The sequence below is a fragment of the Lepidochelys olivacea genome, assembly GCF_965140295.1.
Source record: "Lepidochelys olivacea isolate rLepOli2 genome assembly, chromosome: 1".
NCBI classification, from domain to species: Eukaryota; Metazoa; Chordata; order Testudines; family Cheloniidae; genus Lepidochelys; species Lepidochelys olivacea.
In genome coordinates, this window is record NC_140411.1 from 14256869 (window position 1) to 14284239 (window position 27371).

The window sequence follows — 27371 nt, forward strand, 5'->3', positions numbered from 1 at the left end:
TCGGATGCATACTGTGGAAACTGCAGAAGACATTATATACACAGAGATCATGAAACAATACCTCCTCCCACCCCACTCTCCTGCTGGTAATAGCTTATCTAAAGTGATCACTCTCCTTACAATGTGTATGATAATCAAGGTGGGCCATTTCCAGCACAAATCCAGGTTCTCTCACCCCCCCCCCCCTTTTTTTCCAAAAAACCACACACACAAACTCACTCTCCTGCTGGCAATTTTGTGCTGGAAGTGGCCCATCTTGATTGTCATGCACATTGTGGGGAGAGTGGTCACTTTGGATGGGCTATTGCTGGCAGGAGAGTGAGTTTGTGTGTGTGTGTTCTGGGGTGGGGGGGGGGGGGGGGAGGGTGAGAAAACCTGGATTTGTGCTGGGGGTGGCCCACCTTGGTTTTCGTGCACATTGTAGGGAGAGTGGTCACTTTGGATGGGCTGTTACCAGCAGGAGAGTGAGTTTGTGTGTGTGGTTTTTGGAAAAAAGGGGCGGGGGGGTGAGAAAACCTGGATTTGTGCTGGAAATGGCCTACCTTGATTATCATACACATTGTAAAGAGAGTGGTCACTTTGGATGGGCTATTACCAACAGGAGAGTGAGTTTGTGGGGGGGGGGGGGCGGAGGGTGAGAAAACCTGGATTTGTGCTGGAAATGGCCCAACTTGATCATCATACACATTGTAAGGAGAAAGAAAAGGAGTACTTGTGGCACCTTAGAGACTAACCAATTTATTTGAGCATGAGCTTTCGTGAGCTACAGCTCACTTCATCGGATGTCTCTAAGGTGCCACAAGTACTCCTTTTCTTTTTGCAAATACAGACTAACACGGCTGTTACTCTGAAACCTTTCATTGCTGAGTTCACTTCCAGGCTCAGCTGGAGCCTGGGCTCTAGGACCCTGCAAGGCAGGTAGGTAGGTCCCAAACTCTACATAGCAAGGAAACAGCCCTGCAGTGCAAGCCCCGCAAGCCAGAGTTGGCTGGCATGGGCCAGCCACTGGTGTCTAGGTGCTGTGTAGACATACCCTTGCTGCTTAGGAGCCTGACTCATGGATCAGGACCCCACTGTGCCGGGTACTGTACACACACAGAACAAAATGAAAGTCCCTGCTCCAAAGAGCTTACAATTGAAGTATAAGACAAGAGACAACTGATGGTGATAGGTAGATGGGGGAGTACAATAAGAAAACATCTCAGCACATCAGCTGCTTAACCGCAGTCAAGTTTGTTGTAGGCAGGTCTGATTCGCCACGTTACCCAGAACAACACAGTGGTGAATCAGGCCTATTGTTATGTAGTGTTCACTTTTGCTCCGCTTTGTCTACTGATCAGTGCCTTATAGTGCCATATACTGCCATCCATTTTAATTACAAAGATCCATGCCCGCCAGGGGTGATGGAGCCTTCCCCAAAGTGGGGGCCCAGGGGCTCTCGCCTCCTCTGTGGCTCCCGCCCCCAGCCAAGCCAGAAGTGGGCCGGAAGCCATGGACCCTCCACCTGTCCGGGGTGGAGGGGCTGAGAGGAGTCTTCAGCCCATGTTCCTGCCCTGCAGGCCCCCCGCCCAGGGCAGGTGAAGGGTTTGCAGCTCCCCACATCTGCCCGCATGGCTCTCCCTGACCCGGCTCTGGCTGGGGGACGGGGCCTCGGAGCCGCAGCCCAGCCATGGTAAGTGCCGTGCAGCTGTGGGGTCCCCACACCCTGCATAAGGAGGGTCAGCTGCGTGGTGCCCCACGCTGTCTGGGTTCCCCAACCAGGCTCCAGCTGTCGGCCTGGACAGGGGGCGGGACACCCCATGGCGAAAAGTGGAGCCATTCCCTGCAGGACCCCACTAGAAACTAGGGATGTAAATATTGTTTAAAAAGTTAAGCGGTTAAACGATTAAAGGGAGAGGGGCTGGGGCTGCTCCGGCCAGCGGGCACGGGGTCGGCCGGCATGCAACGGTGCTGCTGCTCCAGCTGGCATGGGCCAGGGCTGTGGCTCCGGCTCCCTCCGGCGTGGCCCGCAGGGTTGGGGTTGGCCAGCTGGTGGGGCTGGAGCTGCTCCATCCAGCCCAGGGCTGGGGGTTAACGGTTAGGCTGGTTTAACCAGCAAGACTAATGCTTACCAGTTAACGGTTTAACCGTTTACTATTATACATCCCTACTAGAAACACACCTGCTCAATGACAATTTCCCATTTGGGGGGAACGCAAACTAGATACTTTTTTGTTCGTACCCGAATCATCCACATGGAGGAGTTACAGCGCAGCCCACTAGTGCACACTGCAATTCACACCCCCATAGTCCGAACAGCTGAGCCGTGTAGGCAAGGCCACAGAATATTGCATCAACATTGTTCCCTTCTTCACTCAAACATGTAAGTTCATACAAAAAATATATCAAGTTAGTTTGACAGGAGCTATCTTGCATAAACCCATGATGATTGCCATTAATTATATTAACCTCCTATGATTCTTTATTAATCGAGTCCTGTATCAGCCATTCCATTATCTTGACTGAGATTGATATCAGACTGACAGGCCTATAAGTATCTGGATCATCCCATGATGACACACTTTCCATTCCCGTAGAAGATGTTAAATAGCAGCTTCTAAAATTAGATATTAAATCAGCAGGTCCAGATAGCTGGCATTCAAGAGCGTTAAAAGAGCTGGCTGAGGAGCTCACTGGACCATTTACAATATGTTGCTTTTCAATATATCTTGGAGCACTGGGGAAGTTCCAGAAGATTGGAAGAAAGTTAATGTTGTGGCAATATTTAAAAAGGGTAAATGGGATATTATATGACTGCATCATCTGGCTTTTCCCCAAATACAGAACAGAAATATTTGTGGATTAGAGCATCCTTTTTGTAACAGGAGCTTGACAACTGGTGGAAAGACTATGTCTAAAAAGCTGTGACAGAACCATCAAGGGCCATCAACTTTGAATGATGCTCCCCTGCTGAAGTAATGGGTTTTCTACTGGCAGGGTCCCAGACTTTGAAGGACTCTTCTGCACAGAAGCAGATGTGGGGCTGGATCCCAGAACACCCCCAGCAGAAACATGTGGGCAAAAGGGGGACAGAGACTGCTAAAACAAAGGTCCATCCACCACCACATGTAAGAAGACCAGGCTAAGGAGGCAGGAATGGCTGCCTGGCCTAAGGACACTGACCAAACCCAGCACTCACAGGAGGGGTGACATTGGACCTGGCAGGCTGCATTCAAGATGATGTTGTTTTTCAAAGATCTGTCATCATTTAGTGTGCTTTGTGAAGAGTAAAGAATGTGTGCATACGAAACTCCTTCGCTAAGTCTGTGTTCCTTGTTTTCCTGTTGCATTTTCCACAAAGAGGTTAACTAGAAACCAAAACTTCCACAGCCAGGCAGTGGGCTATGCTTTTGTAGCAGTCCCAGCCCTGATGCTGCTGTGAGTTACTGAGCAGTCACTTTTTCAAGTACTGTGTGCTGGGTAATAATATGAGAGGACTCTATGCTTGTGAACTAAACTGGCTTATTATGAAGAGAACTATTTACAAAGGTGCAGCAACTTCAGCGAGCATTCTAGCCATGTGCACACAGACTGAGTGCTGAGTGCCTTCTCCAAGCTCTTCCCTACTACAACACGAGCTCTTCTCTCCGAGTTCCATGCACCTTGCTACAGTCACCATGTGTAGCCTCATGATGACCATGAAGTCCTAACTGGCCACAGATTTGTTACATTATCAACCTGCTTAAGAAACGTTGCAATGATCATGGATTATAGGTTAACTTCCTTGGTTGAGTTGCTATAGAACAGGACTTAATAAATTAAACATGCACTAAACAGTTTACAACTTGCTAGGAATGGCCTTACTCAAAGCAAACACAAAATCTATTACCTCAGCCAAATTATGTGTATTGTTCTATGCAAACACCATAAGCAAGATCCTACAATATGCAAAGATAGATTGAATGACTTCTGAAGCACACAGATCGGAAGATTCTTTTAACAGCCCTCTCCCTTGGGGGGGGGGGGCTTAGTCCCCATCCCCCTTGATCATATCTTTCAGAAAACCTTAATAGAAGCTGCACACAGGCAGGGAACAGGGTCTAACAATTAGACCATTGGACTAGGAATTGGGTAACTCCCTCTCTTTTATTTCTAAGTTTGCAGTTTACCTGCCGTGGAGTGGAGTTAGGCGGATCAGTACAACTCAAGGTGTTCTAGCCAATGGTTTGCTTCAGTGTGTTCTTGCACAGTGTAGACAAGGCAAGGCTGGGGGCTGGGATGGAAGGTGGCTCAACAAGAGAAACACTTATGGAGTGGTCCTCAGAATGAACATGCAGGAGAATTATGGTTCTATCTACCACTGATGATCATCACTGGGGACAGAATTTAGGCCCAGATTAGAGGCACCTACAGGAGATTGAAGTCTGCTCAAACTAGAGCAAAATTGCCATTGACTCTTGTTAGTGGAGTTTGCAAAACTTTTGGATTAAAACCAGACACTTGGCTCAGGTTCAGACACCCCTGGAGCGATTTATGGCTTCTTGTGACTTTTCAACCCCACAGCAGGCAGCGCTCAAAGGATATTTTTTGGCTGCTGGGGTAGTGGAGTGCAATGTGTGTGGCATATCTGCCCCCTTGCCCCTATTTCACCTGAATCAGTTTCCCCTTTTGGGTATTTGAGTCTCTCCCATAGCTACAGAAGAGAGAAGAGCCTAAAATAAATAATAGCAACACAGAACTGTTCAAGACACAAAAACTGACCAGGGGAGGGTATAGGGACAGGTGTAGGATGTGACAGTTCCAGCCCTACCACAGATTGCCTGAAGTCAGTGGCAGTTAGGAGCCTAAATACCTTTGAAGACCTGGGCCTTAGTCTCTCTGTGTCTCAGTTCCCAAGCTGTAAAATGGAGATGTTAGTCCTTCTCTATCTTGCAAGGGAGATGGGAGGATAAAATCCATTCACGAATGTGATGTGCTCACATACGACAGTGTGGGAGGTCAAGAGCTGCACCTGGAACACACCATTCAGATTTGGGAACTGGACTTAGATACCACAGGGAAGGTTAGAGGTGTGTGTGTGTGTGTGGAGTGCGGGGGTAGGGGTTGGTTCCCTCCATCTCCAATTTGCACTCTCTTTGCTACGTGACACTTATCTGCCTCTGCATGGAAGATGATTGCCCAATGCCATACTTCTGACAAGGAAAAAAATTCTATTTCCATGCGAGATGAGTAACATTTGTTTGTTTTACTAGGCATTATTCAGAATGGCCTTTAAATAGTTTGCGGAAAGCCAGTAATTTTGACTGTAATTCCATCATTGTTCCTGCGTTAGGATGCCAGGCCAGCTGGATGATGATTTTTGTACAGTTAGTAAGTTTTGTTGTGCTGACAGATTCCTTTGGCAGCATTTCCTTTTGGCTCGTTATTTTCAGGTCTTCATTTCCACTGAATTTCTATTCTAAGACACAAGAGACCAAATTTTGCTTTAAATTTACACTAGGCCAGCATGGTTGGCTGCAGTGAGTTGCACTGATGTAATTATTATCTCTATTACAATAACACCTAGAGACAATTTGTGTTGCCACGGTTATAAAGTTTTAACTTTTTGAATTTCAACATCTACTGTCATTGAATAATTATTATCTGACCACCCAACCCCAATTTCCTGTAACGGTGAAAAGTTACATTGATGACAATTTAAAAATAAATTGGTACTATGCGTCAAAATGATTTAAAAAACAACAATTGAATTCTGCCAAGCCTAAGTAAAAAGGTGGTCCCTGCCCTGAAGGCTTATAACCGATATAGACATGGCAAACAAAGAGCAGGACACAATCTGTAACAGAGCAGAACTGAACTGAGATCCCCTGTGTCCTAAGCCAATGCCTTTATTTCATAGAATTTGTGGCCAGAAGGGACCATCCATCATCTAGGCTGATCTCCTATATAGCACAGGCCATTAAATTTCACCCCATTCCCGGTACCGAGCCCACAAATTTAGTTTAGACTAAAGCAATTCTGGCCTCATGAGACAAACCTGCTGTGTGGCTCAGGCAGAGAACAGGAGAATCTGAGGTACTGCCAATGCCCCGGGCTCCTGCAATGCCAGGGAATTGATCAGGTGGGATACGCCTAGATGGTCCTAGCAGGTGACTAGTGCTCCATGGCACAAGGTGGAAACACTCCAAGGTCCCTGCCGTTCTGACCTGGGCATATCTCCCAGTATATCAGGCGGCTAAAGTAGGCTGGGGGGAGGAGGAGCTCTGGGAAGATCAGGCGGGGTGTGTGTGTGAGATAGGAAGTTGCAGAGCAAGCCCATCCCAAACTCATCCCCAGGAGCAGCACCTGTCCCACAGGGCTGGCTGGGCTCAGCTCCAATAGTCTGAGTAGGGACCGTGCTTCAGGCTCAGGAAGAGGAAGGGCTGGGAGAGGCCCATGGCGGGGCACGGCTGGGAACAAGTTGTGAATTGGAGAGAGCAGGAGTGGGAGGGGGAGCGGGTCACAACACCCAGAACAGGGATCTGAGCCCAGTCAGCCCTGGGGGGCCAGGAACTGCTTCAACTGGGACGGGAGGTTTTGTTGGTCAAAGCAGGATAGGCCTGTGAAACCTGGGACTGTGGGGAGGTCTATCTGGGGGGGAAATTCCTTCCTGACTCTAAGTCTGGCAATCAGTTAGCTCCTCAGCCCATGAGGATGACACAGCACCTAGCATTGAAGTAAAACAATTCTCTGTACCACCTTTGATTACCTGTCCACTCCATTCAGTGGCCGTTCTCCAGCTGTGCTCAGTGCCTGATGCTTCAGAGAAAGGCAGCTCCGCCCCAGAATAAATCTGGCAAATTGTGCATTGGGAGAAAAAAATCCTTCCTGACCCCTGCAGGCAATCAGCAGAAGTCCAGAAGCATGAGATTGGATTATAATGCGGAGCTACAAGTGTTCTGAGCATGTTGCGGCTGATGAAGAGCTACAACTTCTCCCCATGGCCCATAACAGAAGGGAATGAACAGGGGAATTCATTGATTCATGGACTCCAATGCCAAAAGGGACCACCACAACCATCAAGCCTAATTCCCTCCCGCCCCCCACTCACGGAGGCTGCAGCGCTTTTCCCAGAAGCTCAGTTAAAGCTCAAAGCATACCTTTCAGAAAGCGATCTCATCTCATTTTAAAGACTCCAAGCAACGAGCCCATCATATCCCCTGATGAACCGTACTAGTGTTCAACTCCCCACACTGCTAGGAAATTGTGTCTTGTGGCAAGGTTAAGTTTGTCTAAACTTCTACTTTCAGACACTGGAAGCCTCGCATGATAAGGCTTGTTTTCCAGCCCCTGGATCATGTCTGTGGCCCTCCTGTGAACTCTCTTGTGACGGGTTCAGTCACAGAGACCCCTGTCTCTGTGTTACTAATGTGCTGAGACTATCTCTGAGCCTGGTTTCTCTGCCAGCCTGGGACTCCAGAACCCTGCCTTGTTGAGCCAGACATGCCAGCCAGCTGCAGCACAGACCCAGGGTCTGAACCACGCCTCCAAAGCTACAGACTTAACTGAAAACCACTCAGCAAGTGCTCCTGTCTCCAGCACCCAGACACCCAGTTCCCAATGGGAACCAAACAAATCCATTTTACTCTGTATAAAGCTTACACAGGGTGAACTCACAAATTGTCCTCCCTCTATAACACTGAGAGAGAGAGATACACAGCTGTTTGCTCCCCCAGGTATTAATCACTTACTCTGCCAGTCAGTTCATCTCCACTCGGGCACTGTAATGGGGTTTGCCCAGGCAGAAGGGAGCGGAGAGTCTTCTCTGCTGGCAAGCAATCAGGATGATCACACCCCAGAGCAGCTGCCAGAACTGCCAGTTGTGGAGACATGCACCCCCCGCAGCTGTGACCAATAAAGAAACCACACCCAGCTATAAAGCAGAGAGAACAGAGAGGAAAAGTAAGGTAGAAAGGCCTGGGACAGCAGATGGGCAACTCTGGGATTGACAAGGAGACAATAACCTAATTATACAAGTTATTACACACTGCAGCAGCAAACAGCACTCACGCCCTTTGACTCCAAAGACGCAGGGATCCGTCAAAGAATCACCACTATTTGTCACTAGTAGTATGGCTTTTATTTTCCTTGCAGTCCTCCAGATACCAGAGGGCAATCTACTCCACTCCTGAAAGCATTCTTGCCCCCCCAAAAATAAAAATTCTGCACACAATATTTTAAAATTCTGCAAGTTTTATTTGTCAACAAATAAACGCAGAAGCTCCAGCATGGCAGTGGGTAGTACAGGTCACTGGCTGCACGAGATCATCCTGCAGCCCACTCATCCCCCCCGGGTCCCAGGGACATGGACTCAGTGGTGAGGCTGCATCCAAGCCTGACACAGCACAAGGCCTGGGCTTGCCAGGGACACCAGGTGTGTGGCAGGCAGACTCAACCAGGCAGGATCCAAGTGTGGAGGGGCTCAGTGTTGGGGGATCGAGGTGTGGGACAATCTGGGAGCAGGCAGCTTGGTGGGGGGTCTAGGTGTGGGGGGATCTGGATGAGGCTCATGGGGGGGCATTTCCAGGTACAGGGGACTCTGCTGGGGCTTCCAGGTGAAGGTGATTGGGGCTCAGTGGGGGCGATCTGGGATGTGGGGGTCTAAGCAGGGGGGTCTGGGTGCTGGGGGAGTGGGGCTTGGTGGGGTGTGGGTCTGGATGCAGCTAGTTGGGGGTCAGTGGTGTGGGGGTCTGGATGTGGGGGCTCAAGGTGGTGCAGAGGGTGAGACATCAGGTGGGGATTTGAGTGCAGGGAGCTCAGTGGGGGTACAAGGGCGGGGGTCCAGAGGCAGGGGGTTTGGGTGCAGGGCTGCTCCTGATGTAGGGGTTGAGGTTCATTGGGGTGGGGTTCAGGTATGGAGGGAGAGGGAGGTTCTGGGTTTATGGGGTGAGGCTTGGCGGGTATCTGGGTATGGGAGGTCCAGATGCACAGGGGTTGAGTGGATGGGGGAGCAGCTCCCCATACAGTGACTCCTCCCCCAAGCACTAAGGAGCGATGGGGGCAGGAAGCAGGGGAGAATGCTGAGCTTCCTGCAGCTGGGGGAGGTTTCTGGGGGTGGGTCTGACACAGCTCCAGCCACTCCTTGTAGGGGAAGAGGAAGTCCCATCCTCTCCTGCCTCCAGCCCAGCCAGGACTAGCAGCTGATACCGGCTCAGGGTAGGAACCACTGGCTGGGGTGTCCCCAGACCAGCAGTGATTTACCTCTCTGCCGGCTGCTCCACGTGCCTGAAATGATGTACCTGCACAGCTAGAGAGTAGTGTGTGAATGCTCTTACAGCTTCCCTTTGTTTCCCTGTCAGAACATCATTTTTCTGTGGGGAAGCAAAGAAATCTGCAGGGGACATGAATTCTGTGCATGTGCCGTGGCGCAGAATTCCCTCAGGAGTAATATTCAATCACACTTGAGCAAGCAGGATTATATCCAGCAGAGGGCAATGGTTCGCATACAGGACCTGGGCTTCTGGAGACCATTCCAGACTCAGCTCCGTCTGCCTGTGAAGTCTGCACACAAGGTTATACTGCTAGGTTTATCTTCATTGAACAATCTGTCAAGCATTGCTCAACTTTCCCACTAATGTGTTGACTGTTTGTGTGCTGTGGATTAATGAGCATATCAGGCAGTGTTTAGACAGAGGAGTAATGGTACTCAGGCGGAAAAATGGGCTCTTAAACCTTCAGTAGATAAGGATTAAGTGATCAAGGCAGCAGGTAGAGTGGAGGCCCCTGTAAGCCTTGTCGTTACTAAATCATACTGAAACGCAGTAATACACTGCTCTAACCCACTGGAACACAACGACGTGCGCTGGGATAATGGAAATGCATTGCTCATGTCCCTGTTTAACAACATGCTAGAGAACTGCCATTCATTCCTTGATTCCAGATCTTGGAGAACACCAGAATATTATACGTTTGTAGGTTTCTGTTTCTGTGTTCTATGGAATCCAGACAAATGACCGACAGCTGCAATAGCTGCGACTCCCATCAAACCCTGTTAATTTTAACCCACCCCTCCCCAATCCATGGTTGTGCCCTAGACAGTAAGCTGTCTGGGGCAGGGGCTGTTTTATTACATGTCTGTGCAGCATCTAGCACAATGGATCCTGAGCACGGACTGACGACCCTCGGAACTACCATAATAACAGACCAAGGGTTCTCAAACATTTTCATAGCATGGACCACATCTGAACAGAGGGAGCTCAATAGACATTTCCCTTCCCAGTCTCAATCAGATAACGTCCCTGTGTCAGCTACAGCAATCACTGATGTGGAAAGATAAGGTAACTGTTCAGTTAAGCCAAGATTGTTAGAAGCCTCCAGTGATGTTGGGTGACACCTCAAAGAGGCCCGATTTTCAAAGCCCTTTCTCAAAATCAGACCCCTTTAAGGAACCGAAATCATTAGTTGCTTCTGAAAATCTTGGCTCAAATGGATGTTTAGGTACATTAGTGCAGTTTAACAGCTAGTGATAAGGGGGATGGAGCTAGCAGCATGAACCCGACACGTGCTCTGCAGCCCCACAGTGTTCCAAGGTCCTGTGTTTGGGCACCTTTGGCATAATCCATATCTGGGCACTTCCTCTCGTCTTGGAGAGATTCAGGCCTGTTGCTATAATAATTCTATTACCTCAAGAAGAACCTTGAAAAGCCCTAATCAGTCATTCCTTCAGCCCAAACAAACCCAGTTCTCACCATTCCCTTGACTCCGTCCTGGGCTTTCTTTCAACAGCAGTTTTACTCCATAACTCCACGCATTTTGACACCACCTTTCACCCGCTTGGCATAACACAAGATTGCAACCAAGGGAGAGGCTCAATTCAAGACAGCCCTGAGCCTTGCTCTGTAGAGAATGCTGAGCGACCTCGCACACACCATTGCAGAGGGTTTAAAGACAATCCTTCTCTAAATGTCTTAGAGGGCTGGAGAAATTGCCTTTCCCCACTAGTCAGGCTCTCCCCAAGACCCCTCCTCCCAGCTAGCAATCTGGGAACTCTAGGATGGTCACGATGTCCCACAACATGTGGTCATGACCCTCCCCACATTGGTCTGAAGCACTAAAGTCATGCACAGTCAGTTACCTAGAATTATTGCTGCTCTGTAATGGAATGAGTCTCATCCAAGCAGAGCTACAGGGTGAACTTGGCCTTGGGACTTACCTGTGGATTCCATCTGCCCTGGAGAGAGTCCAGCCGAGGGCAACAGAAATGATCAGGGGGCTGGGGCACATGACTTACAAGGAGAGGCTGAGGGAAATGGGGTTATTTAGTCTGCAGAAGAGAAGAGTGAGGGGGGATTTGATAGCAGCCTTCAATTACCTGAAGGGGGGTTCCAAAGAGGATGGAGCTCGGCTGTTCTCAGTGGTGGCAGATGACAGGACAAGGAGTAATGGTCTCAAGTTGCAATGGGGGAGGTCTAGATTGGATATTAGGAAACACTATTTCACAAGGAGGGTGGTGAAGCACTGGAATGGGGTACCTAGGGAGGTGGTGGAATCTCTAGCCTTAGAGGTTTTTAAGGCCCCGTTTGACAAAGCCTTGGGTGGGATGATTTAGTTGGGGTTGGTCCAGCTTTGAGCAGGGGGTTGGACTAGATGACCTCCTGAGGTCTCTTCCAACCCTAATATTCTATGATTCTATGATTCCTTTGAAACAAGTGAAAATCAAGGTGCCCTAGTTAACAGACCTTCAAGTGAACATATCAAAATTCATCCAGCCACAGAACCCCTCTCCCCTGCCCCCCAGAGTCAGCCTCTACCCAGGAATGCAAATTAATAAGCAAATGGAGGCTCTTTTGGGCCTGTTGGGGTTTTGTTAGATGTTTTAATATAAAGCAGCTAAAAGAAGGAGGACTATGCACTTGAGCCATTCCCAGAGCACTATTTATAGGGGAGGGTTCTCAGCGTTGTTGTGTTCTTTGGAGAGAAGGGGCAGGCCTGTGATTGGGGTACAGGAGAAAAAGTCAAGAGATCAGAGTTCTATTCATGCCTCTAAGTGACTGTGTGTATTTCTGCTCCATCCCCTGCCCCCCATATCTGCCAGCTTGACATAAGACAGGATGCCAAGGGGATACAGTCACAGATACGCTGAAGAGCTTTGAAATCCTTTTGATGGAAGGTGCTAATGCTGAACAAAGAATTATTGGCCACACTTTATATCAGGGTACATTTATAAAGGGTTGACACACTGATTCATTAATATTATAAGCATGTTACATGTCCGTAACATGTAGTATGTGTTGTAACTGGTTATAAGTACAGCAGTAGAAAGTCATAGAGATGGTTACAGCCAGGGTTGGAAGGACTCAATTTTAATTGGTAAATGTCGGTAAATGTCAATGTCATCATACATACACAAACCAATGAACAGTTACTTCCATCCATAATAACAGAAATGTATAGATAGGCAAAGTAAGAAAAATGCTGTTTGAGAACTTATTAGAATAGAAATCCAGAGATTTTGACTTTCCAGTTAGGCTTGTTACAAATGCACTAGTGAATTAATAGTAAAGACAGGTATGGTTTGTTGATTTGAGGCTATTTTATTTACTTTGTATATTTTGACATGTAATGTTGATGAGTTGTATTTTAATGGCTTATAAAGCTTTAACTTTTTGCATCTCAACATCTATTGTCATCAAATAATTGTCTGACCCCCCCACAATTTACCACAACTGTGAACATGTAAAATCAATAATCTAAAAATATACTTAAAATACACATCGATATTATCTGTCAAAATGATAAAAGATCAAATTCTGCCAAGCCTAGTTACAACAATCTAGAGCAACTAACTATTTATTAACACATCTACTGCTCATTTATTAACCCTTTAGAACTTAACATACATTTAACTTAATAATAATAATAATAAATAATAATTAATAATACATGTAGTTATTAAAGGGTTTGGTTAAAATTTGCCATGTTTAGCTAATGCAGATCAGGGCAGTGCATTAATCCCAATGCATCAGGCTTCCTTTGGCTCTTCATTTAAATCCCTCTGAAAAAAACTACTTCCTCCTGTCCCGTGTCAGTGTAACATCATTGTCATGATATCCCTGTCCTCTGGGGATCTCTGTGCATTCTTGCCTGATATTTGTCCATCTTTTGCATTGCAGGGGAGATTATTTTTGAGGAGAAGGATGGTCCAGCATTTAGGGCATGTGCTTAGCCCTCAGGAGACAGAGGTTCAATTCCCTACTCTACCACAACAGTCCTGCGTGACCTTGCATACGTCACTTAGAACTGGTCTACAATGAAAAGTTACGTGGGCGCAGCTACATCTCTCAGGGGTGTGAACAATCCACACCCTTGAGACCCATAGTGAAGCCGACCTATGATGTAGACACTGTTGACCTAGCTGCTGCCTCTTGGGGATGTGGATTAACTATAGTGATGGGAGAATCCCTCCCGTCGCCATAGTGTCTACCCTACAGCACTATCACTGTAGCATTCTAAGGCGAGGCCTAGCCACAGGCCAGGTCTACGCTAGGAAATTAGGTCAGTATAACTATGTCGCTCAGGGGTGTGAAAAATCCACACACACCCGAGCGACGCAGTTAAACCGACCTAACTCCCAGTGTAGACAGCGCTAAGCTGATGGGAGAATTCTCTCATTGACAAAGCAACCCCGCCTCTTGGTGAGGCGGAAGCACCGCTCCCGTCGGTGTAGGTAGCGTCTTCACTGAAGGGCTACAGCGGTGGGGCTGCAGCGTTTTAAGTGTAGACCTGCCCTTTGTCTCTCTGCGCCTCAATGCACGACCTGTCAAATGGGGCTAATAGCACTGCCCTACCTCACTGCGGTATTGTGAATCCGTTAAAGATGGTGAGGTACTCAAGGCATAGAGCTGTGTCTCATACAGTGCCAATCACAGCAATTAAAGAAAAACATTTTGTTCTTTTCACGCATCACTCTCGACACCCTTTCGAGGATGGCAAGGCTCATTACCCCAATTTTGCAGGTGGGGAAACTGAGGCATCAAGCAGTGAATGGTTTTGCCCAAGGTCACACAGCAGGTCATTAGTAGAGCCAGTCCAGAGACTCACTGAACCACATTGCCTGTGGGCCACTTTGCTTCCATAGGAGCACTAATGACTTGGCAAGATTCTCCTTCCCCCCCCACCCCCCCAATTATTAGGAGCAGATTAGACAAACACCCGTCAGGGATGGTCTAGGTTTACTTGGTCCTGCCTCAGCACAGGGGGCTGGACTTGGTGACCTCTCCAGGTCCTTTCCAGCCTGACATTTTTATGATTCTGTTATGACCAGGACTTTGGGACAACTGAAGTAGAGACAGAGACTCTAAGCCAAGGCGTGATGGGCAGAGGACTCTGAGAACTTAGTGAGTGTTGTGCATTGGCTCACCCAGGCTGGATGAATCCATGACCTTCCACAAAACACACAACGTCCCTCTTTGGGATTGAAACATTTTGGTGTTTGTGGGACTTGCTGCCACACCACACAGACACAAAGCCCCCACCTGACCATGCTGGTTCTTTTTGTTACAATGACTTCTGGTGTCTGCCAATAGGCTCCCACTCACGCTGGATTAATAGACAAGGAGATCTCCTAGAGGCCAGAGGAAATGGAAGTGAGCAGCTGATAGCAGGGAAGACTAGAGGAATAAAACAAGGAGAATGGAGAGAGCTGATTTTCATAGTTCAACTCCCTGGTTAAGTTTATTTTTTCCTTGATGGGAGCTAGCTTTTTTTTTTTTTTTTTTTTTGGTCACAGACCAAGGCACCGACCAGACCTGGCTAGCAAAGAAGCAGCATTTGCAGTTTATAAACACATGGAATGCATTGTTCCCTGGGAGATAAGGTACAAACCCAGAGACCCACAGCTGGAGCCACTGAGAAAACACTCCAGGAGGTTCATTCTTTCTTGGTAATACAAAAGCATGTCCTAAGAACATGTCCCATCTGGCTGAAGGGCAAAGGCGTGTTATGGGGCCCCCCATGCTATGCACAGCAGACAGCGCACAAAGAACTGGGGATCAGCAACACTGAACAGCTTAGAGGTAGAAAATAAACACCGGTTGCAATTAGCGTAATGCAGCCGATGAAGTGAACTGTAGCTCACGAAAGCTTATGCTCAAATAAATTGGTTAGTCTCTAAGGTGCCACAAGTCCTCCTTTTCTTTTTGCGTAAGCTTTGGGGGTGCCTAGAGCAGCACTGCAAATCCCACATGTCAAAATGTCATGGGTCAGGCTCCAAAAATCATAAGATTAGTTTAAAAGTACAGTGCAGTATGGCCAACCCCAAAGGTTCAAAAATCAGGAGTCTGACCCCAAAATCTTGAGACTGGCCCCAAAATCATGAGATTTTTTGATGATTATATTGGGGTTTTTGGGGTTTGCGTTTTGATTGTTGAACTCCCCCCACCCATCCCCAGCAGGTGCCTGGGACAATTAGTGCTGTCACTGCTCTCAAATTTATTAATGTGGCTTTGCCCCCGGACACCCCCACCCCCGTCTCAGCCTCATCTCCGCCCCTCCTGTAGCTCCTGGGGCTCTTCACTCCCCTATCCAGATCTGGGGGGGTAGAGGACCCATCCCGTCACTCACAGGAGAAAAGGCCAGAGGAGAGACCAGCGCTACCCTGAGATGCTGGTGTCTTTCTGCTCCTGCTTCCCTTCCTGCAAGAATTTGGGTTGCTGGGGAGGGGCAAGAGAGCTCTGCCTGGGGCAGCCCTTCTCTTCCCCGGGAGGCAGGACAGTGGGGAAGGCAGCCAATCAGAGGGGTTTTTCCCCCAGGCAGGGATGAAATTGCCTGGAGGTGGGGAGCTTTTTGAGTTGCTGCCAGATGAGCCCCAGCTGAACTTGTGAGAGTTGGTGGCACTGAGCATGTGCAAGATCAACAGCAGCTGAAGATGCCATGACATGGGAGAGCCCTGGGGTGGGGCAGAGATGGAATAAGGGGCCTTTCTGGGGCATGCAGGGATGGGGCCAGATCTTGCTGCCCTTCAGCAGTCCCCACCCACATAACAGCCCCTTGAGGGCTGCTCGGGCCAGCAGAATTTAGAGCTCCCCACTCCTCAGCTGTACTCTGAGCTATGGACTAGAGAGCAGTAGAGAGGGGCTGGTTCCCCTAGGAATTATGGCTGAGTCCAGAGTGCTTCTTGGCTTCATGCCGGCCTGACTCTTCATCCCTCTGCACCATGTGTAGCCATTGACACAAGTACAACGTGGCTGTAAAATGCTAACAGTTAGGAAATAGCCCCGATGCTACATAAGTTTCAAAGTTATCTTGTTTCCCTGACCTTTCTTCTTATTTAGATACTCCAGATCCAAATGACCTCTCACAAACTGTATTTCAAAGCAAATAGTTCTTTTTTAAAAAAATGTTTGCATTTCTCATTTCAAGTTTTAAATTTGCTCTGAAAAATTCTAAAGGCTCTCTGGGGATTTTGGGGTTGTTCCCCGAGGTTGGTTAGTGAACGTTCTGCATTGTTGCCAACTCTCACGCTATTTGGAGTTTTTCTTAAAGCTCCCAGCTGCTGGAGTCATGGGATTATGGGGGACTCTCAGCCTTCATTAAAAAAAGGTTTCTAGTTCTCATGGCTGTGGGGGGAAGCTTGAAAACATAACCTAAAGGCTCAGAAACCAAAAGGCTAAATAAATAAAATCCCAACTTTAAAAAAAAAAATCTCATGGGTTTTGGGGCCTGCCTGACCATTTTTATATGTGTTTGGTTGGCAATATTGCTTCTGAAGATCCCCTGCTTTCCAGAATACAGCCTCATTAGTGAAAGCAGTGTGGCCTAGTGGGGCAAGCACTAGCCTGGGACTCTGGAGACCAGCATTCAAATTGCCAGCCTGGCTGCTACATGACTTTGAGTGAGTCATTTCACTTCTGTGGGCTTGCTTCCCTGTCCATAGAACAGGGATAATGATCCGGATCTCCTCTGTCAAGTGCTCTGAGATCTCCTGACGATAAGAGCTAGGGATTGGTCTTATTATTGAATAGTTTGAAATGGCTTGGACTTGATGTATTTCCTTATGACATTTTTTGATTAATTAAGTGCTCGTTAAATGAGAGGAGGTGCCAGCAGCCTCGCCGGCATCTCATGATTTATTATTTGTATTCATAGATTCATAGATACTAAGGTCAGAAGGGACGATTGTGATCATCCAGTCCGACCTGCTGCACAATGCAGGCCACAGAATTTCACCCACCCACCCCTGTGAAAAACCTCTCACCTATGTCTGAGCTATTGAAGTCCTCAAATCGTGGTTTAAAGACTTCAAGGAGCAGAGAATCCTCCAGCAAGTGACCCATGCCCCACGCTGCAGAGGAAGGCCAAAAACCTCCAGGGCCTCTTCCAATCTGCCCTGGAGGAAAATTCCTTCCTGACCCCAAATATGGCGATCAGCTAAACCCTGAGCATATGGGCAAGATTCACCAGCCAGATACTACAGAAAATTCTTTCCTGGGTAACTCAGATCCCATCCCATCTAATATCCCATCACAGGCCATTGGGCCTATTTACCATGAATATTTAATTACCAAAACCATGTTATTCCATCATACCATCTCCTCCATAAACTTATCAAGTTTAATCTTAAAGCCAGATAGATCTTTTGCCCCCACTGCTTCCCTTGGAAGGCTATTCCAAAACTTCACTCCTCTGATGGTTAGAAACCTTCATATTGCATTAGCATCCAGAGGTTCCAGGGGAGCTTAGGCTCTGTGGTGCTAAGCACTTTAGATACAAACAGCGAGAGACAGTCCCTGCCTACAGTTCAAATAGCCATGACACACAAGTGGTGAGAGAAAGGAAGTGTTATTACCCCTGTTTTACAGAGGAGGCCCTAAGCACAGGGGGGATTAAGTGGCTTATCCAAGGTCACATGGGGAGTCTGTGGCAGAGGAGGGAATTGACTGCAGATCTCCTGAACGATTTCCCACTGACCAGTAGCAATCTGACAGTACCAGCTTCCATAGTGCGATCGCATTCGCTTGGCCACCGTCCGTGCAACTCTCACTCTGGGGTCCCTGCACCGGAGGGCTGGGGTGAGCTCAGCACACAGATCCAGGGATGTGGCCTTTTGTATCCCAGAGTTCTGCAGCCACTGTTCATCATCCCAAACCTGCATTACGGTGCGACCAAACCAGTCAGCGCTCGTTTCTCAGACCCAGAAGCGATGCTCCACCGTCTGCAGCTGCTCCGGGAATGCCACCCACAACCTTGAATTGGTTTTCAGTGTGTCCTTCAGCAAACTGTTCTCCATGAGATCATGTTCCCCCGTTGTTGCAGTTCTTCATGCAGCTCTGCAAATACGAGAGGACCGTTTGTCCTGTGTTCGCAGCATTCGTGGCAAGGATGCAGAGCCGTGCGGGCTCCGTGCTTCGGGCAGACACTTGAAAATGCCACACGGGTTTGGGGGATTTTTACAAAAGGCGTGAAAATTATGGAATCCAGATGGCATTATGGGATGGAGAAAACTGCATGATGGGAACTTAACCCCTTGCTTGCAGTCACCCTGCCCGACTCGTTTCTGCCCCACCAGGCATTGCGAAGATTTCCCAAAAGACAGTGCACCAGATCGTGGCACGCGGCACGTGGGGACGCCTACTGTGCTTCGACACAAGCACTCCCAGTGAGTATGTGTAGGGCGGACGCAATGCGCACAAGCAGTATACTAACCCTGGTGGCTTCACGCTGACGAAACTGGTGTCAACCAAAGCTAAGAGTGTAGACGTTGCCTCAGTTCATTGCCTGAACCACAAAATCAACTTGTCTCTGTGAGAGGTTCCCCCTACTGTTGACCTCAGTCACTTACATCAAGGTACAAACGGTTACCCTGCGCAGAGCTGAAGGCTATGGTTAGACCAGGGCTAGCTCACTGTGTTGACTCTGACCCCTTTCCCCAATCCAGACAAAGCCAAAGAAAGCTGGAAGAATATTGAAAACACAGCATGAAAGCACTTTTCCGAATGTACTGGGCTGCTCTCTAATCTATGGAACCTCATTGCAGGCTCAAGAGATGACACTGCTGCATAACCCACCCGTAAAGCATACGCCAGCACAGCCGTACACCAAGTGACTGGAGAATTTCAGTGCACGAGCACTGTTTGGTGTGCACATGACGACTGATGCTGATTCCCCTGTAAAACACATGGATGCAAATCAGGAGAAACTGCAAAGACATCAACGGAGCTACATTGGTGTCAGACGGTTGTAAAGGAAGGGGGGGAAATCAGACCCTGATGTTTTTATGCCAGGTGAAACACTCTCAGCAGCTCCTGCGGACTAGTTCCAAGTAATGACCAGATTTCCAGACCCCAAAGATAAGCTTCATGCAAATGCAGCAGCCCTGCGATAACTCTGGGTCAGAGGCAGGGCCGTGCCCTGTCTCATTCAAACACGCTCAGAGCTTCACCCACTGGGCATGAGTGATAAATCATCATCTTTCTTTTTCTGGCGGGTGTCACTTCATGTGCCTTCATCAATCATTGGCTGGAGGGAAAGCAGCTGATATTCTGCAGAAGGGAATATCTGAGCCTTTAATCCAAAGACAGAGTGTGTGAAGGATTGATCTGCTGCAGCCCTAGGCGCTCTAGAAATTAATCAAAAATAAATAAATAGCCCCAGCTTCCTGAGCAAATGCCAAGAGGTGAAATAAACACCCCCCCTTGCCATTTCTAATGGACACGGGATCCTTATTCACTTCCTGCCCTAATTGATTGTGTAGTCTTATTGTGCACTGTGAAACAGCTGCCATGTGACGCCCCAGAGGTGCTGCCTTGTAGCATTAGGTGAAGTGGTGACTACAGGTTTTGTAATGTTCTTTGAGATAAAAGTAATACTGATTCCTACAAGGGACCTATTATCTACAGAGGTCAAAGAAGGACAAATATCTTTGCTGCCATTTTATGATGGCAGAAACTGAGGCATGGAGAAGTGAAGCGTCTTGCTCAAGGCCACACAGTGAACAGGTGGCAGAGCTGGGAAACAGAGCTCATCTCTCCTGACTCCCAGACCACTATCCTGTCCCCTGCTACATAAAGCTATTCCTGGTAACAGCTGTTATTTTTAAAGTACCAACGCGATGCTCTGCTTGTGCGAAATCAAGGCACAGCCCGTGACCTGTGGAGTTTATAATCTGAGTGGGCAGGTGAAGATCAGACCCTCCAGGATGGTGATGAGTGAGAGCCAGACTTGGCCCGGCAGCAGCAGCAGAGGGATGTGCATAAAAATCCCGCTACCCTGGATGTCTGCACAAAGGCTGCCCGCAACAACAACCTCTAGGAGCACAGGCTGTGCTCACCCTTGCTCCTCATCATGGATCAGGGAGCAGGGCCCCCAGCAAGCCAGTCTCTGGGCAACCGAACCAGCACAGCTGGCCAGTAGCAGGCAAGGCAGCCTGACTGGCCGGAAGAATCAGCAGATCAGCTCTTAAGGCCAGCAGCAGCTGCTCAAAGTCCTTGCCTGTGGCTGCAATAGCACGCAGACCCAGCCTTGCCTCACTCTGATAACCCAGTTCTGACCCTTGGCTCCAATTCTTGGCGGCTGACTCCTGCGCCAACCTCTAGGCCTGACTCTTGCTCCAGCCACTAGGCATGACTGCCCACATCCCGGTCATTAACACAATGCAAAGGGAACAGAGGGCTGGGAAGCAGGGGGCCACTTTCTTCCCCCCACCCCCTTGCACCAGCCCCCAAAGTGAATGCTCCCGTGCGGGGCTGATGGAGTGGGTAGCTCAACCTGCTTCCAGTGCACATGGAGCAGTCTCTGAAGCCTGCCAGAGGCACAATCCCTGGGGCTCATCCCAGGACAAAGTGCAGTGCCACCCTGACCACCTCCCCAGGAAAGTAGCATATTTGCCTTGATTTAGTTTGCATGGAAGTTAGAGGGAGGAGCAGAGGTTGCAGGAGGGAGGAGTTTGGAAGAGCCACTAGGAAGTCCACGCACTGCACAGGGCTAATACTAATACAATTGCAACAACTCTGTAAATAGCTCTCTTCATAACGAGTCAGTTTTCTTTTGGAAACATGGAGTCGTCTCATAGAATCATAGACTCATAGGCTTTAAGGTCAGAAGGGACCATTATGATCGTCTAGTCTGACCTCCTGCACAACGCAGGCCACAGAATCTCACCCACCACTCCTGTAACAAACCCCTAACCTATGTCTGAGCTATCGAAGTCCTCAACTCGTGGTTTAAAGACTTCACGGTACAGAGAATCCTCCAGCCAGTGACCCGTGCCCCACACTGCAGAGGAAGGAGAAAAACCCCCAGGGCCTCTGCCAATCTGCCCTGGAGGAAAATTCCTTCCTGACCCCAAATATGGCGATCAGCTAAACCCTGAGCATGTGGGCAAGATTCATCAGCCAGACACCCAGGAAAGTAACAGTAACTCAGATCCCACCCCATCTAACATCCCATCACAGGCCATTGGGCATATCTACTGCTAATAGTCGAAGATCCATTAATTGCCAAAATTAGGCTATCCCATCATATCAGATCCTCCATAAACTTATCAAGCTTAGTCTTGAAGCCAGATAGGTCTTTTGCCTCCACTGCTTCCCTTGGAAGGCTATTCCAAAACTTCACTCCTCTGATGGCTAGAAACCTTCGTCTAATTACCCAGCACGCAGTAGCTTGTAAATGCATCTTACTGATACAAGTTTGAGTTCTTTGCAGAAGAAGCAAGCTTGGAAAAGGAATCTGAGCGACAGGAGGGTGGGGTGACCAGATACTGGGCCAAAGAGTGAATTCTAGGCATAGTATTTTGATTAAATACAACAGGGAGATTATCCAAAATTCCCAAGGAAAAGAAAGAAAAGCTGCCAAAATGCACAGGAATAAATAGCACAACAAAGAGGTTGGTTAAAAAAAATATCCAGGTAAATCTTTCATGCGCCTCTCCAATAACTGGGATCCACGAATTAGGAAAAGCAGTGTTGCCAATTTATAGCGATTTTTTTTTAATCTTGTGTTTTTCTTAAAGCCCCAGCTCCTTGCGTTATCAGCTTGCATTTTAATTTTCAAAGTAAGTTGCTAACCCTGGTGGCTGCAGAGAAAGACTTGAAAACGTGATCTGAGGGTGACCTAATGTCTCAGAAACCAGAAAGCAACGGAAAAGAACCCACCAGTCATTAGTTTTTTAAAGAAACAAACAAAAATCCACTTATGATTTTTAAGCCAGTCTCATGATTCTGGGGGACGTGACTCATGATTCTTGAACAATGGGGGTCTGGCAACACTGCAAAGAGCTTCTTGAAGAGCATCATCTTCCTGTCATTCCAGGCACCCCTTCTTGCAACATGGCTCAAGCACATCCCTGCGTGATACAAGGAGACAAGGTCATTCTGCTGTTGTCACTCTTCCCCTGTAATAAACATCCTGATATGTATTTATTACCTTGGAAGAAGAGGAAGCAACTTGTATTGTCCCGTGTGTCTCTTCTCTATCGCAACAAGTTGACTGATTGTAAAGAGCAATCAAGTCATAACAGAGTGAATTACGGCCAGAGTTTGGTGCTGATGATGAGGTCATGGAACTTGGAGGGAAGATCACAGGTGGCAGGAGGGCAGAGTTTGGTTACAGTAATCAGTGGCCTTCGGGTATTTTCAGGACAGCTCAAAAAACAAATTGACTCTGAGAAATGCATCAACATTGTTCTTACTCATTATAGCCTCTGCCTCACCACTTTTGGTGTGATCATAGCAGGCCTTGTCATCTGAGTAGGATGGGACCTCCTGGGCAGTATGTGGATGTGCGACCTTTCCATAAACCTCAGTCCAGTGCCTTACCCACAACACCATCCTTCCTCTTATAACGGGGTGAGCCGCAATCCAGGTCAGACTCCCTCTCCAATATTTTGTGTTACACTCATAAGGGCTTGTCTACACGAGGAAGCTACTGCAAAATAAGCTAGGGTTGGAATTTAATGTGCCATAGCTATTTTGCAGGAGCTCCCCATGGGGGGTGGGTGGGTGCCGAGAGTGCCTTTGTGCAGCTTAGCTTAATCTCCTTACAAAGTGGAGACCTGAAGTCTGTTCCCAGCTCTGCCACTGACCTGCCGTGTAACCTGGGCAAGTCACTTCCCCCCTTCTGTGCCTCTGTTTCCGCCTCTGCCTGTTGTCTCCCATGTCTGTTTTGATCGGAAGACCTTTAGGGCAAGGGTGTGTAAGTACATTGCCTAGTACAATGGGACTCCCGTCTCAGCTGGGTTTTCTAGCTCCTTCCACAGTCATTTTGTGCGAGACAACCAATCACAGCAGCTTTTAAATGAAGAGTGCAATGCGACTTCAAAATGTTTAACGTTGGAACCTACCGCACCAGATGAAGTGGCAAATGCTGTAACTGAAATGAAAAATAATAAAGCCCTAGGCCCAGACAGAATCCCTACTGAGGCATGGAAAAGTTTGGAAGACATGGCATCCATCTGTTGACATCCCTGTTCAACCAGGAAATGGGAAAGAAGCCAAACGTGTGGAGGAAAGGAATCCTGGTGCCTATATATAAAGGAAAAAGTGATGCTGGGAACTGCACAAATTATAGAGGTATAAAGCTGATGAGTCATTCAGTGAAACTGCGGGAGACAGTTATCGATAAGAGACTGAGAAGTGAAGCAGATACTAGAGCTAATCAATATGGATTTGTGCAGAGAAGGTAGACGACTAGTGGAAAAATGTAGAGAGAAACAGAAAAATACCAGCATGATCTGGAAATGGCATCTGACCCAGCTTTTCTAAAGACAAGCCTGGGAGCTTAAATTCATAGCTTTGCTAGCCACTCAAAATCATGGTCTTAATATAGACACGGGATCTGTATGGCTTATTACAACAATCCCGTTAACACCCTGTAGTCATAGGACAAAAAAGGGGGTAACAGCCCATTTCACCTTGGATGGTCCCTTAGAATCTGTGCTAACTACTTTTGCTAAACTATCAGTTCGATCTTGTATTTAGCTGTGACACGCTAAGGCCATGTCTACACTAGAGAGCTTACAGGAGCTTACAGGCGCGTAGCTGCTCTGTGCCGATGGGAGAGAGCTTGCCCGTCGACCTAGCTGGCCACGCTGGCACTTCTGTGGGTGTGACTTACTTTTTTTCACACCCCTGAGTGACATAAGTTATACCAGCATAAGTGGTTGTGCAGACATAGCATACGTACCTTTCCCAGACCTGAAGCAGAGCTCTGTGCAGCTCTAAAGCTTGTCTCTCTCACCAACAGAAGTTGAGCCAATAAAAGATAGTACCTTCCCCTGCCTTGTCTCGCTAATATCCTGGGGCCGACATGGCTACAACACTGCATACCCCTCAAGAATGTGTATATTAGAGACAACTTCAAAGTAACACCCATAAACAAAAATGGGAGTGGGCAGATGGTTTGGTTCTGTGAAGCGCAGCCCTGACAACGATGTGAGTGAGGAAGTCCAACAGGTCAAGATGGAAGAAAAAAGACAGATGCCCAAGAAGACGTGGTGGGATGTCGTAAAGGAAGACATGTTAGCACGGGGCGTGCTAGAGGATGGAGCACTTTGGTGGGGTGGGACGCGTAGAGCGGACCTCATTTGATGGGATTAACGCCAGGAAGAAGAACCACCAATCAGAGCTTTTCATTAGTAGAGACTAGTAAACCAGTCTGAACACATAAAACATGACCCAGAAAACAACAGACAGGCCTCACCAGTCACCCATTGATACGCTGCATGACCACTTGGGCAACTTGCCCTTGGCTTCGTTTTCTGGTCATCTTGTGGCTGAGCAAACAGCAAAGCCTTGGCCTCATGATCAGCATCCAAAGCTAAACGGCTGACTTTGAGTGAGCCCAAACATCTCTCCTCCCTCCCGGATACCATCGCTTCCCTTCCACATCTGGATCACGCTTCACGCCAACACTCGGCTTCCCAGGCCCTGGGACATTGCCATTTTACTTTATCTCAGTGTTAGTTATAAACGTCAACGCATCCAAAAATAATAGTAAGGAAACAGGCTTGTGTAATTAAAGGTGATTTTATCAAAGCATGTGCCGTGGGACGAGGGCCACGGTGGGGCCTCACTCAACGCCCAGTGTTCTTTCTGTTGAGTTCAAAAGTCCAGCAGTTTCTTACGTGGAGGCCAGTTGTGTATGAATAGGGAGCTCAGGCCCCAAAAGTGTAACCCGAGCTCACAGAGAATGACTCAGTTCCTCTCTGAACCACACTGAGGCTTAGGAGCCCCCTACTGCCTTTTTGTTAACAGAGCTGAGTGGTTTCGCTCAGACAGTAGACACTCGTGGGGGTTTATTATTATTATTTATTTAAGATCCACAGGGGCTGGGTTTGATCCTCACTTCCAGTGACCCAACCCGGGGCTGTCATGTTACAAAAGCACGTTCAACAGCTTTTAGTCCTTGCACTTGGCCTAGTAGCTAGAGCAATAGACTGGGACTCAGGAGACCTCATAGACTTTCAGGTCAGAAGGGCCCATCATGATCATCTAGTCTGACCTTCTGTACATCGCAGGCCACAGAACCTCACCCACCAACTCCTATAATAGACCCCTGGACTCTGGGACTCTAAATAGCAAGGCTAACCTGAATTTTCACATCTGGATCAGATCCTCAGCTGGTGTCAATCAATGAGATACTTCCAGGAACTATTACTGTCTTCCCAGTGTGGTGCTGGAGGCATTCATTGTGGTGCAGCCGGCATTAGTTTCAAAGGACTAACTCAGCTCTGCCGCCTTTCTCATGGGACTTGAGCGTGGTACCATGCTGTGCCTTATGGGTGTGATCTGAGGCACCCTATAATGCTGCTATTAACTTAAATACAAGAGACAGCAACTGGCTCCAGCCCCCGTCTGAACACCTACACCACAATTAAACAGCCCCTTAGCCCGAGCCCTGCGAGCCCGAGGCAGCTGGCACAGGCCTGCTGTGGGTGTCTAATTGCAGTGTAGACTAGGGTGAGCAGACAGCAAGTGTGAAAAATTGGGATACTTTTTTGGGGGGGTGGTAGTTGCATATCAAGACAAAGCCCCTAATATCAGGATGGTCCCGATAATCGGGACGTCTGCTCACCCTAGTGTAGACATACCCTCAGTCCGACATTAAGCATCTTGCTTAGCTATAGCAGCTTTGCGGCTTATAGGCTGCAGCCATTAGAGAGCAACATGGTCACATATTTGAATAGGTTTGAGGGTCCCTCGGTGGTCCGGTGGCAGTGGTTTCTGTCTTGCTTTCTTGTGTGCACCCTCGCGAACACACGCACGCATGCACACAGATCAGTGCCAGATTGTTCCATTTGGTTTCTCTTGGTTGCTTGAGAACAGAACTGGGTCAGGAGGGTAGAAGTGAACAGCAAACCCTCACCTTGTTTTCGGGATGAGATTTGCACTTTCACAGCCATATAAATATGGAGCTTTCGAATGGGAAGAGTAAAACTGTAATGTAAGGCCAGTGGCCTGGCGCTCTCTGCTCCCATTTATTGGTGAATGGGAGAAGAATAGCTTCAAAGCTGCTTCATCTGCGTACACTTTCTACCCAGAATCCCTCCAGAGCCACTTTGGGAGCCACTATAATTGTATGCAACCTCCAAATTGGGTAATGGGACTGAAGTGAGAGATGAGGGGGTGGGGGGGGTCACAGCTTCTAGGTTGTTGTGAAGGGCCTATATGCTACTGGTTTCCTGCTGAAGATTCTGTACTATTGAAAGGTCTTTGGTAACAGAGATGATCCTGAGACACATCCTTGATGGGGTGGGGTACAGTATGAAGAGGGCTCTGTGATACTGACAGACCAGGTGCCAGGTTATGTTAAAGGCCCAGGGCCTCAGTGAATACTGACAAGTGCACAGCTGGAAGCAGTCAGGATCACCTACTAGTTACCACAAATTATGCGGTCGAGTTTCCCGCATTTGGGGAAATCGCAGGGGTCAGCACACCCGCAGTGCAATGGATGAGCCTCACCCTGGAGGTGTTAGTGCTATGAGACTGTGTTTAGTGTTTAGACTTTATGGAATGCTTGCAGGATGTTGCGTGTATTAATCCTACTTACAATATCTCTATCCCATGGTATAAAGTTATATTGAGTGTTTGCATTGCAAATCTCTGTAACTGTGTAACTCACCAAACAGGAAAAGCAGCATTAATTAAGGTAAAGCGCTCGTCCTGCACATTGAAAGCAAATGAGGCATTGTGTAGCATCAAAGAAAAGAGACCTTGTTGACTGCATTCCCAACTCCCTCCAGGAAGGGGAGCCCTGCACATGAACTCATCCCATCCGCTTGGCTTCTGGGGTGAAGGGGATAAAAATCCCCAACAAGGAGAAACTGGAGTCATTATGCTGTCTGGCGTCTGAGGGGCAAAGCTTTCTAAACATAAGCAGGAGGTCCCCAAATGGGGACTGGCAAGGGTCAGCCCTAA